The sequence below is a fragment of the Girardinichthys multiradiatus genome, chromosome 22 (assembly GCF_021462225.1).
Source record: "Girardinichthys multiradiatus isolate DD_20200921_A chromosome 22, DD_fGirMul_XY1, whole genome shotgun sequence".
NCBI classification, from domain to species: Eukaryota; Metazoa; Chordata; class Actinopteri; order Cyprinodontiformes; family Goodeidae; genus Girardinichthys; species Girardinichthys multiradiatus.
In genome coordinates, this window is record NC_061814.1 from 40,727,030 (window position 1) to 40,744,116 (window position 17,087).

The 17,087-nt window shown below is 42.9% G+C and overlaps 5 long non-coding RNA genes across 5 annotated transcripts; all 5 read right to left on the bottom strand.

Annotated features, from left to right (window-relative positions):
- Nucleotides 1-655: 655 nt before the first annotated feature.
- On the bottom strand, nucleotides 656-2,922 carry LOC124859528. Its single transcript, XR_007036127.1, has 4 exons — nucleotides 2,848-2,922; nucleotides 2,524-2,740; nucleotides 1,364-1,602; nucleotides 656-1,262 (listed from the first exon to the last, which is right to left on the bottom strand). It is a non-coding gene; the product is annotated as an uncharacterized LOC124859528 (long non-coding RNA).
- Nucleotides 2,923-4,102: 1,180 nt separating this feature from the next.
- LOC124859478 lies at nucleotides 4,103-6,319 on the bottom strand. The gene is made up of 4 exons (XR_007036112.1): nucleotides 6,305-6,319; nucleotides 5,981-6,197; nucleotides 4,806-5,044; nucleotides 4,103-4,705 (listed from the first exon to the last, which is right to left on the bottom strand). It is a non-coding gene; the product is annotated as an uncharacterized LOC124859478 (long non-coding RNA).
- A 1,237-nt stretch (nucleotides 6,320-7,556) lies between these two features.
- On the bottom strand, nucleotides 7,557-9,771 carry LOC124859508. Its single transcript, XR_007036120.1, has 4 exons — nucleotides 9,757-9,771; nucleotides 9,433-9,649; nucleotides 8,264-8,502; nucleotides 7,557-8,162 (listed from the first exon to the last, which is right to left on the bottom strand). It is a non-coding gene; the product is annotated as an uncharacterized LOC124859508 (long non-coding RNA).
- A 1,143-nt stretch (nucleotides 9,772-10,914) lies between these two features.
- Nucleotides 10,915-13,017, bottom strand: LOC124859381. The gene is made up of 3 exons (XR_007036079.1): nucleotides 12,884-13,017; nucleotides 11,716-11,954; nucleotides 10,915-11,614 (listed from the first exon to the last, which is right to left on the bottom strand). It is a non-coding gene; the product is annotated as an uncharacterized LOC124859381 (long non-coding RNA).
- Nucleotides 13,018-14,365: 1,348 nt separating this feature from the next.
- LOC124859382 lies at nucleotides 14,366-16,492 on the bottom strand. The gene is made up of 3 exons (XR_007036080.1): nucleotides 16,340-16,492; nucleotides 15,167-15,405; nucleotides 14,366-15,065 (listed from the first exon to the last, which is right to left on the bottom strand). It is a non-coding gene; the product is annotated as an uncharacterized LOC124859382 (long non-coding RNA).
- Between the last annotated feature and the right edge of the window lie 595 nt (nucleotides 16,493-17,087).

The following is a 17,087-nucleotide window of genomic DNA, read 5'->3' on the forward strand; positions in this document are numbered from 1 at the left end:
AACAGAATGAATGGATAAACAACCAGTGTATTTTAAATGATATACTCTACTTCTGTAGATGGAACATGCAACCCCGCTATGTGGATCCTTAGAACCATCCAGTCAACACTAACACTGAATATGGGTAGTATTTATCAAAGTAATTGTGAACAAGGCAACACCATGTGTCTACTTGCCCTTTAGTTCATTCTGGATATTAAATTCTACATGTAAGTAGTGGAAAAACCCAGGGAGCGATGGAAGAACGTGGGGCTCGAAGGCTATATTGTGAATGATCTACTCCTAGGCTGCCAGCAGTCATTTAAGATGGGGGCTACAAGAGGTATTGCCACATGCCACTGGAGACTGGCCGAATCTGTCAGCACCATTTCAGATCTTCTTAGTGGCACATCACCCATTTCCACCTGCCTTGCCGACACTGACCATGTTCTGAATGTTCCACCACATGTTTTCAGGGTCTAAGATTGCAGTAATAGTCAGTGTAAGATGGAAAGCAATTAAATGTCTTTTATTGAAAAATGACAACCTCAAGCAACATTTCAGGATCAGAATCAGAAAAAAAACGAGTAGTGTTTCACACGTACAAGGAATTTGCTTTGGTGGTAAGGTGCTAGACATAGACACACATGCAGTTGACATAAATACATATGGAAATATATAGTTAAAAAGCAAAAACAAGTTGTATAGGAATGTCATGAGAATACAATAACAATATAAAATTGAATAAAATAGTATTGACATGTGCTGAGATATTCGTATTATTTGCAAGGGGGAAGTGTCCGTGGAGGACCGGGGCCTTGTTAATGAGGCTAGCTGCAGAGGGAAAGAAGGTGTTTTTGTCACGAGAGGTTTTGGTCCTGATGGACTTCATTACCACAGAGGGCAGGGTGATGGGTCTGAAGTCATTTAGTCCTGTGGTCCTTGGTTTCTTGGAGACAGGGATGATGGTGGATGCTTTAAAGCAGGCAGGCACATGGCATGTCTCCAGTAAGGTGTTAAAAATGTCTGCCAACACCGGAGACAGCCGATCAGCACAGCGCTTCAGGGCGGATGGGGAGACATAGTCCGGCTCAGCTGCTTTACAGGGTTCCTGCCTCTGAAACAGTCTATTGACTTCCTTCTCTGACACGGAGAAGGTAGTGGGTGGAGTGAAGTGCAGCTGAGGGCGAGCATGTGAGCAGAAACAGGATGCGATTGGTCTATGTACACTCTGTGACATCCAGCCTCTTCTGCTGCTGCTGCTGTACAGTTCTGGCCAAATTCTGTAAAGAATAAATAAATAATAGGAAGAAGAAAACAGTAAAGTTAGCGTTGAATAGGGGTGGGTAGGGGGGTAGAAGATGCTACACAATATAAGTCTCACATCAGCTGCTCAGAGGATTCTGCTGCTCGTAGGCTGAGAGGTTGGCAGGTCTGTTAGGATCCTCTTACGGTTGCCGTTCGGACTGTAGACAATGCGTGTTGTTGGCACCAAACAACGTCAATCCTTTTACTTTCCTCATCTGTACTTGGATCAGGAGATAACGTGGCTTCAGCCGGAGGTACGGATGCTTCAGCAGCTACGCAACAGAGCTCCTCTCTCTGGGGTTTCCTACCAAGCACCTGGGATAAAAACAGAGAATAAAAATGACCATTAAGACTGGCTGTATACTGGCAGCGTGATGCATGCTTTGAGAGCAGACATTGTTATGGTTTATTTCACCTAGATGCATCCCACGAGTGTCCCAGTTTGATCTCAAGAGGCATGTGAACTACAGTCCTGGCATGTTACCTATTATTTTCTTGATGAAAAACACACAATCTGAAAGATTGGACAGCAGTCCTTTGAAGGAGATGACAGAGAAAGTGCACCGGCGATTTCTCCATTTTTCCTTCTCAGGAAAAAAAATGACACACGGTGTGTAAGCTAAAGGAGTCCAAGCTTTGAGTCTTATAAAGGAAACCATGTTTTAAAGCCACGTGGAACTGCTACACATCTACATGTAGCTGCAATGTATGGGAATTCAAATAAAAATGATGTAGATAAAGTATTACAAGTGTCAGTTCTTGTTTAAACCCTGTGACAATGTGCTATTTTCCCTGAAGGTTATGAAAGTTTGAGAATGTGATAGCGACGACCTGTGCTTAGACATGATGATTTGAAGTGGGGGGGAGCAAAATGGCGGCAAAGTAAAAACAAAAACTGGAAATGACAGGGAATCGAACCAGGGAGCACACGCTTGCCGGCCCAGCGGCTCTACCCAGTACGCCACCAATTCCAGCCGACATCTGAAAGGCTAAAACATATATTTGACATGTAAAACGGTCACGGAACGTTCCACCTGCGCATGCGCAATGTCCTTCTTCTTGCTACAGCTAGAGTGGCTCCACGTTCATTCTACTTCTGTGTTTTAGGCTTTGGAAAAACACTAAATACCTCTTTTTATTTCATTTACTTTTTTTCTTTCATTGCAAACCGACACTTTTCTCAGTCCCTACAACCACTCAACCCAGCCAAGGCTGACCAGTCAGCCCGCAACTCACCATGTTTTCTCGGACCGGAAGCCAAAGCTGCTGCATGTCTTCGTCTCCTTTTTAAGCGGGAACTGCAGCCCACAGACAGCTGCAGTAAAGGGGCCTTCAAGTAGCCACCATCGTTGTTGTTCTTCGTCTTCTTCTTCTTCTTCTGTCCATCGGCGGCAGGCAGACTAGTTTAAGGGTGCAATACTGCCATCAAGTGAGCTTGGACTGCAGGACAGAACTTTCTTCAGACAAATAAAGTCTTTTAAAAAACATTTCATTCTCAGTAAAAAAGGAAAACATGCTTTACTGTTTCAAATCGATTGATTACATTTTCTTGTTACATACCTATTTATCATATTTAAGGAGTCGCTGAGAGCAGTAGGTTCAGTTCTTAAACAAGGGATTACTGAACCTTCGTGTCCTGTTCACTGCCGACCCCCCTATTAGCAGCCCTTCTTTGAATGTTATTGTTGGAAGATTTGTACACAAATTATCACTGCTTGGTTAAGAAGTTTCTTTATCCTTATGAATTATCATTAAAAGACATTTTCATTTATTTAGTTTGGTCAACTTTGATGGAAGTGGTTTGAATACATTTCACATTTATCTTGAGTGTTTTATGAACTAATAAAAAGGTGTGTTCAGAGAGCAGCTCCTCTGAGAGAAGGAAGTCACTGATTAGCAGCAGACTGTCTCTCCATGGCCAGCCAAAGATAACTTTGACTCGTTTGTGTCTTCATTGCATACCTTCTCTGAGTTTATCAGTGTGTCTAACTCTGACAGTTATCTAGATGTGTTCCAGTATCACTGACATCTCAGGGTTCTGTGTTCATAAACGCCTAACGAGTGACTTGATTTCTGACTTATTTCATGGAATTTGAATGGCCTACTCAACCCCTTCTCTTCTATCAGCTGTAAAGCAAATGAATTGCTAGCAGTTCAACAGAATGAATGGATAAACAACCAGTGTATTTTAAATGATATACTCTACTTCTGTAGATGGAACATGCAACCCCGCTATGTGGATCCTTAGAACCATCCAGTAAACACTAACACTGAATATGGGTAGTATTTATCAAAGTAATTGTGAACAAGGCAACACCATGTGTCTACTTGCCCTTTAGTTCATTCTGGATATTAAATTCTACATGTAAGTAGTGGAAAAACCCAGGGAGCGATGGAAGAACGTGGGGCTCGAAGGCTATATTGTGAATGATCTACTCCTAGGCTGCCAGCAGTCATTTAAGATGGGGGCTACAAGAGGTATTGCCACATGCCACTGGAGACTGGCCGAATCTGTCAGCACCATTTCAGATCTTCTTAGTGGCACATCACCCATTTCCACCTGCCTTGCCGACACTGACCATGTTCTGAATGTTCCACCACATGTTTTCAGGGCCTAAGATTGCAGTAATAGTCAGTGTAAGATGGAAAGCAATTAAATGTCTTTTATTGAAAAATGACAACCTCAAGCAACATTTCAGGATCAGAATCAGAAAAAAAACGAGTAGTGTTTCACACGTACAAGGAATTTGCTTTGGTGGTAAGGTGCTAGACATAGACACACATGCAGTTGACATAAATACATATGGAAATATATAGTTAAAAAGCAAAAACAAGTTGTATAGGAATGTCATGAGAATACAATAACAATATAAAATTGAATAAAATAGTATTGACATGTGCTGAGATATTCGTATTATTTGCAAGGGGGAAGTGTCCGTGGAGGACCGGGGCCTTGTTAATGAGGCTAGCTGCAGAGGGAAAGAAGGTGTTTTTGTCACGAGAGGTTTTGGTCCTGATGGACTTCATTACCACAGAGGGCAGGGTGATGGGTCTGAAGTCATTTAGTCCTGTGGTCCTTGGTTTCTTGGAGACAGGGATGATGGTGGATGCTTTAAAGCAGGCAGGCACATGGCATGTCTCCAGTAAGGTGTTAAAAATGTCTGCCAACACCGGAGACAGCCGATCAGCACAGCGCTTCAGGGCGGATGGGGAGACATAGTCCGGCTCAGCTGCTTTACAGGGTTCCTGCCTCTGAAACAGTCTATTGACTTCCTTCTCTGACACGGAGAAGGTAGTGGGTGGAGTGAAGTGCAGCTGAGGGCGAGCATGTGAGCAGAAACAGGATGCGATTGGTCTATGTACACTCTGTGACATCCAGCCTCTTCTGCTGCTGCTGCTGTACAGTTCTGGCCAAATTCTGTAAAGAATAAATAAATAATAGGAAGAAGAAAACAGTAAAGTTAGCGTTGAATAGGGGTGGGTAGGGGGTAGAAGATGCTACACAATATAAGTCTCACATCAGCTGCTCAGAGGATTCTGCTGCTCGTAGGCTGAGAGGTTGGCAGGTCTGTTAGGATCCTCTTACGGTTGCCGTTTGGACTGTAGACAATGCGTGTTGTTGGCACCAAACAACGTCAATCCTTTTACTTTCCTCATCTGTACCTGGATCAGGAGATAACGTGGCTTCAGCCGGAGGTACGGATGCTTCAGCAGCTACGCAACAGAGCTCCTCTCTCTGGGGTTTCCTACCAAGCACCTGGGATAAAAACAGAGAATAAAAATGACCATTAAGACTGGCTGTATACTGGCAGCGTGATGCATGCTTTGAGAGCAGACATTGTTATGGTTTATTTCACCTAGATGCATCCCACGAGTGTCCCAGTTTGATCTCAAGAGGCATGTGAACTACAGTCCTGGCATGTTACCTATTATTTTCTTGATGAAAAACACACAATCTGAAAGATTGGACAGCAGTCCTTTGAAGGAGATGACAGAGAAAGTGCACCGGCGATTTCTCCATTTTTCCTTCTCAGGAAAAAAAATGACACACGGTGTGTAAGCTAAAGGAGTCCAAGCTTTGAGTCTTATAAAGGAAACCATGTTTTAAAGCCACGTGGAACTGCTACACATCTACATGTAGCTGCAATGTATGGGAATTCAAATAAAAATGATGTAGATAAAGTATTACAAGTGTCAGTTCTTGTTTAAACCCTGTGACAATGTGCTATTTTCCCTGAAGGTTATGAAAGTTTGAGAATGTGATAGCGACGACCTGTGCTTAGACATGATGATTTGAAGTGGGGGGGAGCAAAATGGCGGCAAAGTAAAAACAAAAACAAAAACTGGAAATGACAGGAATCGAACCAGGGAGCACACGCTTGCCGGCCCAGCGGCTCTACCCAGTACGCCACCAATTCCAGCCGACATCTGAAAGGCTAAAACATATATTTGACATGTAAAACGGTCACGGAACGTTCCACCTGCACATGCGCAATGTCCTTCTTCTTGCTACAGCTAGAGTGGCTCCACTTCTTCACTCTTTCATTCTACTTCTGTGTTTTAGGCTTTGGAAAAACACTAAATACCTCTTTTTATTTCATTTACTTTTTTTCTTTCATTGCAAACCGACACTTTTCTCAGTCCCTACAACCACTCAACCCAGCCAAGGCTGACCAGTCAGCCCGCAACTCACCATGTTTTCTCGGACCGGAAGCCAAAGCTGCTGCATGTCTTCGTCTCCTTTTTAAGCGGGAACTGCAGCCCACAGACAGCTGCAGTAAAGGGGCCTTCAAGTAGCCACCATCGTTGTTGTTCTTCGTCTTCTTCTTCTTCTTCTGTCCATCGGCGGCAGGCAGACTAGTTTAAGGGTGCAATACTGCCATCAAGTGAGCTTGGACTGCAGGACAGAACTTTCTTCAGACAAATAAAGTCTTTTAAAAAACATTTCATTCTCAGTAAAAAAGGAAAACATGCTTTACTGTTTCAAATCGATTGATTACATTTTCTTGTCACGTACCTATTTATCATATTTAAGGAGTCGCTGAGAGCAGTAGGTTCAGTTCTTAAACAAGGGATTACTGAACCTTCGTGTCCTGTTCACTGCCGACCCCCCTATTAGCAGCCCTTCTTTCAATGTTATTGTTGGAAGATTTGTACACAAATTATCACTGCTTGGTTAAGAAGTTTCTTTATCCTTATGAATTATCATTAAAAGACATTTTCATTTATTTAGTTTGGTCAACTTTGATGGAAGTGGTTTGAATACATTTCACATTTATCTTGAGTGTTTTATGAACTAATAAAAAGGTGTGTTCAGAGAGCAGCTCCTCTGAGAGAAGGAAGTCACTGATTAGCAGCAGACTGTCTCTCCATGGCCAGCCAAAGATAACTTTGACTCGTTTGTGTCTTCATTGCATACCTTCTCTGAGTTTATCAGTGTGTCTAACTCTGACAGTTATCTAGATGTGTTCCAGTATCACTGACATCCCAGGGTTCTGTGTTCATAAACGCCTAACGAGTGACTTGATTTCTGACTTATTTCATGGAATTTGAATGGCCTACTCAACCCCTTCTCTTCTATCAGCTGTAAAGCAAATGAATTGCTAGCAGTTCAACAGAATGAATGGATAAACAACCAGTGTATTTTAAATGATATACTCTACTTCTGTAGATGGAACATGCAACCCCGCTATGTGGATCCTTAGAACCATCCAGTAAACACTAACACTGAATATGGGTAGTATTTATCAAAGTAATTGTGAACAAGGCAACACCATGCGTCTACTTGCCCTTTAGTTCATTCTGGATATTAAATTCTACATGTAAGTAGTGGAAAAACCCAGGGAGCGATGGAAGAACGTGGGGCTCGAGGGCTATATTGTGAATGATCTACTCCTAGGCTGCCAGCAGTCATTTAAGATGGGGGCTACAAGAGGTATTGCCACATGCCACTGGAGACTGGCCGAATCTGTCAGCACCATTTCAGATCTTCTTAGTGGCACATCACCCATTTCCACCTGCCTTGCCGACACTGACCATGTTCTGAATGTTCCACCACATGTTTTCAGGGTCTAAGATTGCAGTAATAGTCAGTGTAAGATGGAAAGCAATTAAATGTCTTTTATTGAAAAATGACAACCTCAAGCAACATTTCAGGATCAGAATCAGAAAAAAAACGAGTAGTGTTTCACACGTACAAGGAATTTGCTTTGGTGGTAAGGTGCTAGACATAGACACACATGCAGTTGACATAAATACATATGGAAATATATAGTTAAAAAGCAAAAACAAGTTGTATAGGAATGTCATGAGAATACAATAACAATATAAAATTGAATAAAATAGTATTGACATGTGCTGAGATATTCGTATTATTTGCAAGGGGGAAGTGTCCGTGGAGGACCGGGGCCTTGTTAATGAGGCTAGCTGCAGAGGGAAAGAAGGTGTTTTTGTCACGAGAGGTTTTGGTCCTGATGGACTTCATTACCACAGAGGGCAGGGTGATGGGTCTGAAGTCATTTAGTCCTGTGGTCCTTGGTTTCTTGGAGACAGGGATGATGGTGGATGCTTTAAAGCAGGCAGGCACATGGCATGTCTCCAGTAAGGTGTTAAAAATGTCTGCCAACACCGGAGACAGCCGATCAGCACAGCGCTTCAGGGCGGATGGGGAGACATAGTCCGGCTCAGCTGCTTTACAGGATTCCTGCCTCTGAAACAGTCTATTGACTTCCTTCTCTGACACGGAGAAGGTAGTGGGTGGAGTGAAGTGCAGCTGAGGGCGAGCATGTGAGCAGAAACAGGATGCGATTGGTCTATGTACACTCTGTGACATCCAGCCTCTTCTGCTGCTGCTGCTGTACAGTTCTGGCCAAATTCTGTAAAGAATAAATAAATAATAGGAAGAAGAAAACAGTAAAGTTAGCGTTGAATAGGGGTGGGTAGGGGGGTAGAAGATGCTACACAATATAAGTCTCACATCAGCTGCTCAGAGGATTCTGCTGCTCGTAGGCTGAGAGGTTGGCAGGTCTGTTAGGATCCTCTTACGGTTGCCGTTTGGACTGTAGACAATGCGTGTTGTTGGCACCAAACAACGTCAATCCTTTTACTTTCCTCATCTGTACCTGGATCAGGAGATAACGTGGCTTCAGCCGGAGGTACGGATGCTTCAGCAGCTACGCAACAGAGCTCCTCTCTCTGGGGTTTCCTACCAAGCACCTGGGATAAAAACAGAGAATAAAAATGACCATTAAGACTGGCTGTATACTGGCAGCGTGATGCATGCTTTGAGAGCAGACATTGTTATGGTTTATTTCACCTAGATGCATCCCACGAGTGTCCCAGTTTGATCTCAAGAGGCATGTGAACTACAGTCCTGGCATGTTACCTATTATTTTCTTGATGAAAAACACACAATCTGAAAGATTGGACTGCAGTCCTTTGAAGGAGATGACAGAGAAAGTGCACCGGCGATTTCTCCATTTTTCCTTCTCAGGAAAAAAAATGACACACGGTGTGTAAGCTAAAGGAGTCCAAGCTTTGAGTCTTATAAAGGAAACCATGTTTTAAAGCCACGTGGAACTGCTACACATCTACATGTAGCTGCAATGTATGGGAATTCAAATAAAAATGATGTAGATAAAGTATTACAAGTGTCAGTTCTTGTTTAAACCCTGTGACAATGTGCTATTTTCCCTGAAGGTTATGAAAGTTTGAGAATGTGATAGCGACGACCTGTGCTTAGACATGATGATTTGAAGTGGGGGGGAGCAAAATGGCGGCAAAGTAAAAACAAAAACTGGAAATGACGGGAATCGAACCAGGGAGCACACGCTTGCCGGCCCAGCGGCTCTACCCAGTACGCCACCAATTCCAGCCGACATCTAAAAGGCTAAAACATATATTTGACATGTAAAACGGTCACGGAACGTTCCACCTGCGCATGCGCAATGTCCTTCTTCTTGCTACAGCTAGAGTGGCTCCACTTCTTCACTCTTTCATTCTACTTCTGTGTTTTAGGCTTTGGAAAAACACTAAATACCTCTTTTTATTTCATTTACTTTTTTTCTTTCATTGCAAACCGACACTTTTCTCAGTCCCTACAACCACTCAACCCAGCCAAGGCTGACCAGTCAGCCCGCAACTCACCATGTTTTCTCGGACCGGAAGCCAAAGCTGCTGCATGTCTTCGTCTCCTTTTTAAGCGGGAACTGCAGCCCACAGACAGCTGCAGTAAAGGGGCCTTCAAGTAGCCACCATCGTTGTTGTTCTTCGTCTTCTTCTTCTTCTTCTGTCCATCGGCGGCAGGCAGACTAGTTTAAGGGTGCAATACTGCCATCAAGTGAGCTTGGACTGCAGGACAGAACTTTCTTCAGACAAATAAAGTCTTTTAAAAAACATTTCATTCTCAGTAAAAAAGGAAAACATGCTTTACTGTTTCAAATCGATTGATTACATTTTCTTGTTACATACCTATTTATCATATTTAAGGAGTCGCTGAGAGCAGTAGGTTCAGTTCTTAAACAAGGGATTACTGAACCTTCGTGTCCTGTTCACTGCCGACCCCCCTATTAGCAGCCCTTCTTTGAATGTTATTGTTGGAAGATTTGTACACAAATTATCACTGCTTGGTTAAGAAGTTTCTTTATCCTTATGAATTATCATTAAAAGACATTTTCATTTATTTAGTTTGGTCAACTTTGATGGAAGTGGTTTGAATACATTTCACATTTATCTTGAGTGTTTTATGAACTAATAAAAAGGTGTGTTCAGAGAGCAGCTCCTCTGAGAGAAGGAAGTCACTGATTAGCAGCAGACTGTCTCTCCATGGCCAGCCAAAGATAACTTTGACTCGTTTGTGTCTTCATTGCATACCTTCTCTGAGTTTATCAGTGTGTCTAACTCTGACAGTTATCTAGATGTGTTCCAGTATCACTGACATCCCAGGGTTCTGTGTTCATAAACGCCTAACGAGTGACTTGATTTCTGACTTATTTCATGGAATTTGAATGGCCTACTCAACCCCTTCTCTTCTATCAGCTGTAAAGCAAATGAATTGCTAGCAGTTCAACAGAATGAATGGATAAACAACCAGTGTATTTTAAATGATATACTCTACTTCTGTAGATGGAACATGCAACCCCGCTATGTGGATCCTTAGAACCATCCAGTCAACACTAACACTGAATATGGGTAGTATTTATCAAAGTAATTGTGAACAAGGCAACACCATGCGTCTACTTGCCCTTTAGTTCATTCTGGATATTAAATTCTACATGTAAGTAGTGGAAAAACCCAGGGAGCGATGGAAGAACGTGGGGCTCGAGGGCTATATTGTGAATGATCTACTCCTAGGCTGCCAGCAGTCATTTAAGATGGGGGCTACAAGAGGTATTGCCACATGCCACTGGAGACTGGCCGAATCTGTCAGCACCATTTCAGATCTTCTTAGTGGCACATCACCCATTTCCACCTGCCTTGCCGACACTGACCATGTTCTGAATGTTCCACCACATGTTTTCAGGGCCTAAGATTGCAGTAATAGACAGTGTAAGATGGAAAGCAATTAAATGTCTTTTATTGAAAAATGACAACCTCAAGCAACATTTCAGGATCAGAATCAGAAAAAAAACGAGTAGTGTTTCACACGTACAAGGAATTTGCTTTGGTGGTAAGGTGCTAGACATAGACACACATGCAGTTGACATAAATACATCTGGAAATATATAGTTAAAAAGCAAAAACAAGTTGTATAGGAATGTCATGAGAATACAATAACAATATAAAATTGAATAAAATAGTATTGACATGTGCTGAGATATTCGTATTATTTGCAAGGGGGAAGTGTCCGTGGAGGACCGGGGCCTTGTTAATGAGGCTAGCTGCAGAGGGAAAGAAGGTGTTTTTGTCACGAGAGGTTTTGGTCCTGATGGACTTCATTACCACAGAGGGCAGGGTGATGGGTCTGAAGTCATTTAGTCCTGTGGTCCTTGGTTTCTTGGAGACAGGGATGATGGTGGATGCTTTAAAGCAGGCAGGCACATGGCATGTCTCCAGTAAGGTGTTAAAAATGTCTGCCAACACCGGAGACAGCCGATCAGCACAGCGCTTCAGGGCGGATGGGGAGACATAGTCCGGCTCAGCTGCTTTACAGGATTCCTGCCTCTGAAACAGTCTATTGACTTCCTTCTCTGACACGGAGAAGGTAGTGGGTGGAGTGAAGTGCAGCTGAGGGCGAGCATGTGAGCAGAAACAGGATGCGATTGGTCTATGTACACTCTGTGACATCCAGCCTCTTCTGCTGCTGCTGCTGTACAGTTCTGGCCAAATTCTGTAAAGAATAAATAAATAATAGGAAGAAGAAAACAGTAAAGTTAGCGTTGAATAGGGGTGGGTAGGGGGATAGAAGATGCTACACAATATAAGTCTCACATCAGCTGCTCAGAGGATTCTGCTGCTCGTAGGCTGAGAGGTTGGCAGGTCTGTTAGGATCCTCTTACGGTTGCCGTTTGGACTGTAGACAATGCGTGTTGTTGGCACCAAACAACGTCAATCCTTTTACTTTCCTCATCTGTACCTGGATCAGGAGATAACGTGGCTTCAGCCGGAGGTACGGATGCTTCAGCAGCTACGCAACAGAGCTCCTCTCTCTGGGGTTTCCTACCAAGCACCTGGGATAAAAACAGAGAATAAAAATGACCATTAAGACTGGCTGTATACTGGCAGCGTGATGCATGCTTTGAGAGCAGACATTGTTATGGTTTATTTCACCTAGATGCATCCCACGAGTGTCCCAGTTTGATCTCAAGAGGCATGTGAACTACAGTCCTGGCATGTTACCTATTATTTTCTTGATGAAAAACACACAATCTGAAAGATTGGACAGCAGTCCTTTGAAGGAGATGACAGAGAAAGTGCACCGGCGATTTCTCCATTTTTCCTTCTCAGGAAAAAAAATGACACACGGTGTGTAAGCTAAAGGAGTCCAAGCTTTGAGTCTTATAAAGGCAACCATGTTTTAAAGCCACGTGGAACTGCTACACATCTACATGTAGCTGCAATGTATGGGAATTCAAATAAAAATGATGTAGATAAAGTATTACAAGTGTCAGTTCTTGTTTAAACCCTGTGACAATGTGCTATTTTCCCTGAAGGTTATGAAAGTTTGAGAATGTGATAGCGACGACCTGTGCTTAGACATGATGATTTGAAGTGGGGGGGAGCAAAATGGCGGCAAAGTAAAAACAAAAACTGGAAATGACAGGAATCGAACCAGGGAGCACACGCTTGCCGGCCCAGCGGCTCTACCCAGTACGCCACCAATTCCAGCCGACATCTGAAAGGCTAAAACATATATTTGACATGTAAAACGGTCACGGAACGTTCCACCTGCGCATGCGCAATGTCCTTCTTCTTGCTACAGCTAGAGTGGCTCCACTTCTTCACTCTTTCATTCTACTTCTGTGTTTTAGGCTTTGGAAAAACACTAAATACCTCTTTTATTTCATTTACTTTTTTTCTTTCATTGCAAACCGACACTTTTCTCAGTCCCTACAACCACTCAACCCAGCCAAGGCTGACCAGTCAGCCCGCAACTCACCATGTTTTCTCGGACCGGAAGCCAAAGCTGCTGCATGTCTTCTTCTCCTTTTTAAGCGGGAACTGCAGCCCACAGACAGCTGCAGTAAAGGGGCCTTCAAGTAGCCACCATCGTTGTTGTTCTTCGTCTTCTTCTTCTTCTTCTGTCCATCGGCGGCAGGCAGACTAGTTTAAGGGTGCAATACTGCCATCAAGTGAGCTTGGACTGCAGGACAGAACTTTCTTCAGACAAATAAAGTCTTTTAAAAAACATTTCATTCTCAGTAAAAAAGGAAAACATGCTTTACTGTTTCAAATCGATTGATTACATTTTCTTGTTACATACCTATTTATCATATTTAAGGAGTCAATGAGAGCAGTAGGTTCAGTTCTTAAACAAGGGATTACTGAACCTTCGTGTCCTGTTCACTGCCGCCCCCCCTATTAGCAGCCCTTCTTTCAATGTTATTGTTGGAAGATTTGTACACAAATTATCACTGCTTGGTTAAGAAGTTTCTTTATCCTTATGAATTATCATTAAAAGACATTTTCATTTATTTAGTTTGGTCAACTTTGATGGAAGTGGTTTGAATACATTTCACATTTATCTTGAGTGTTTTATGAACTAATAAAAAGGTGTGTTCAGAGAGCAGCTCCTCTGAGAGAAGGAAGTCACTGATTAGCAGCAGACTGTCTCTCCATGGCCAGCCAAAGATAACTTTGACTCGTTTGTGTCTTCATTGCATACCTTCTCTGAGTTTATCAGTGTGTCTAACTCTGACAGTTATCTAGATGTGTTCCAGTATCACTGACATCTCAGGGTTCTGTGTTCATAAACGCCTAACGAGTGACTTGATTTCTGACTTATTTCATGGAATTTGAATGGCCTACTCAACCCCTTCTCTTCTATCAGCTGTAAAGCAAATGAATTGCTAGCAGTTCAACAGAATGAATGGATAAACAACCAGTGTATTTTAAATGATATACTCTACTCCTGTAGATGGAACATTCAACCCCGCTATGTGGATCCTTAGAACCATCCAGTCAACACTAACACTGAATATGGGTAGTATTTATCAAAGTAATTGTGAACAAGGCAACACCATGTGTCTACTTGCCCTTTAGTTCATTCTGGATATTAAATTCTACATGTAAGTAGTGGAAAAACCCAGGGAGCGATGGAAGAACGTGGGGCTCGAAGGCTATATTGTGAATGATCTACTCCTAGGCTGCCAGCAGTCATTTAAGATGGGGGCTACAAGAGGTATTGCCACATGCCACTGGAGACTGGCCGAATCTGTCAGCACCATTTCAGATCTTCTTAGTGGCACATCACCCATTTCCACCTGCCTTGCCGACACTGACCATGTTCTGAATGTTCCACCACATGTTTTCAGGGTCTAAGATTGCAGTAATAGTCAGTGTAAGATGGAAAGCAATTAAATGTCTTTTATTGAAAAATGACAACCTCAAGCAACATTTCAGGATCAGAATCAGAAAAAAAACGAGTAGTGTTTCACACGTACAAGGAATTTGCTTTGGTGGTAAGGTGCTAGACATAGACACACATGCAGTTGACATAAATACATCTGGAAATATATAGTTAAAAAGCAAAAACAAGTTGTATAGGAATGTCATGAGAATACAATAACAATATAAAATTGAATAAAATAGTATTGACATGTGCTGAGATATTCGTATTATTTGCAAGGGGGAAGTGTCCGTGGAGGACCGGGGCCTTGTTAATGAGGCTAGCTGCAGAGGGAAAGAAGGTGTTTTTGTCACGAGAGGTTTTGGTCCTGATGGACTTCATTACCACAGAGGGCAGGGTGATGGGTCTGAAGTCATTTAGTCCTGTGGTCCTTGGTTTCTTGGAGACAGGGATGATGGTGGATGCTTTAAAGCAGGCAGGCACATGGCATGTCTCCAGTAAGGTGTTAAAAATGTCTGCCAACACCGGAGACAGCCGATCAGCACAGCGCTTCAGGGCGGATGGGGAGACATAGTCCGGCTCAGCTGCTTTACAGGGTTCCTGCCTCTGAAACAGTCTATTGACTTCCTTCTCTGACACGGAGAAGGTAGTGGGTGGAGTGAAGTGCAGCTGAGGGCGAGCATGTGAGCAGAAACAGGATGCGATTGGTCTATGTACACTCTGTGACATCCAGCCTCTTCTGCTGCTGCTGCTGTACAGTTCTGGCCAAATTCTGTAAAGAATAAATAAATAATAGGAAGAAGAAAACAGTAAAGTTAGCGTTGAATAGGGGTGGGTAGGGGGGTAGAAGATGCTACACAATATAAGTCTCACATCAGCTGCTCAGAGGATTCTGCTGCTCGTAGGCTGAGAGGTTGGCAGGTCTGTTAGGATCCTCTTACGGTTGCCGTTTGGACTGTAGACAATGCGTGTTGTTGGCACCAAACAACGTCAATCCTTTTACTTTCCTCATCTGTACCTGGATCAGGAGATAACGTGGCTTCAGCCGGAGGTACGGATGCTTCAGCAGCTACGCAACAGAGCTCCTCTCTCTGGGGTTTCCTACCAAGCACCTGGGATAAAAACAGAGAATAAAAATGACCATTAAGACTGGCTGTATACTGGCAGCGTGATGCATGCTTTGAGAGCAGACATTGTTATGGTTTATTTCACCTAGATGCATCCCACGAGTGTCCCAGTTTGATCTCAAGAGGCATGTGAACTACAGTCCTGGCATGTTACCTATTATTTTCTTGATGAAAAACACACAATCTGAAAGATTGGACAGCAGTCCTTTGAAGGAGATGACAGAGAAAGTGCACCGGCGATTTCTCCATTTTTCCTTCTCAGGAAAAAAAATGACACACGGTGTGTAAGCTAAAGGAGTCCAAGCTTTGAGTCTTATAAAGGAAACCATGTTTTAAAGCCACGTGGAACTGCTACACATCTACATGTAGCTGCAATGTATGGGAATTCAAATAAAAATGATGTAGATAAAGTATTACAAGTGTCAGTTCTTGTTTAAACCCTGTGACAATGTGCTATTTTCCCTGAAGGTTATGAAAGTTTGAGAATGTGATAGCGACGACCTGTGCTTAGACATGATGATTTGAAGTGGGGGGGAGCAAAATGGCGGCAAAGTAAAACAAAACAAAAACTGGAAATGACGGGAATCGAACCAGGGAGCACACGCTTGCCGGCCCAGCGGCTCTACCCAGTACGCCACCAATTCCAGCCGACATCTGAAAGGCTAAAACATATATTTGACATGTAAAACGGTCACGGAACGTTCCACCTGCGCATGCGCAATGTCCTTCTTCTTGCTACAGCTAGAGTGGCTCCACTTCTTCACTCTTTCATTCTACTTCTGTGTTTTAGGCTTTGGAAAAACACTAAATACCTCTTTTTATTTCATTTACTTTTTTTCTTTCATTGCAAACCGACACTTTTCTCAGTCCCTACAACCACTCAACCCAGCCAAGGCTGACCAGTCAGCCCGCAACTCACCATGTTTTCTCGGACCGGAAGCCAAAGCTGCTGCATGTCTTCTTCTCCTTTTTAAGCGGGAACTGCAGCCCACAGACAGCTGCAGTAAAGGGGCCTTCAAGTAGCCACCATCGTTGTTGTTCTTCGTCTTCTTCTTCTTCTTCTGTCCATCGGTGGCAGGCAGACTAGTTTAAGGGTGCAATACTGCCATCAAGTGAGCTTGGACTGCAGGACAGAACTTTCTTCAGACAAATAAAGTCTTTTCAAAAACATTTCATTCTCAGTAAAAAAGGAAAACATGCTTTACTGTTTCAAATCGATTGATTACATTTTCTTGTTACATACCTATTTATCATATTTAAGGAGTCGCTGAGAGCAGTAGGTTCAGTTCTTAAACAAGGGATTACTGAACCTTCGTGTCCTGTTCACTGCCGCCCCCCCTATTAGCAGCCCTTCTTTCAATGTTATTGTTGGAAGATTTGTACACAAATTATCACTGCTTGGTTAAGAAGTTTCTTTATCCTTATGAATTATCATTAAAAGACATTTTCATTTATTTAGTTTGGTCAACTTTGATGGAAGTGGTTTGAATACATTTCACATTTATCTTGAGTGTTTTATGAACTAATAAAAAGGTGTGTTCAGAGAGCAGCTCCTCTGAGAGAAGGAAGTCACTGATTAGCAGCAGACTGTCTCTCCATGGCCAGCCAAAGATAACTTTGACTCGCTTGTGTCTTCATTGCATACCTTCTCTGAGTTTATCAGTGTG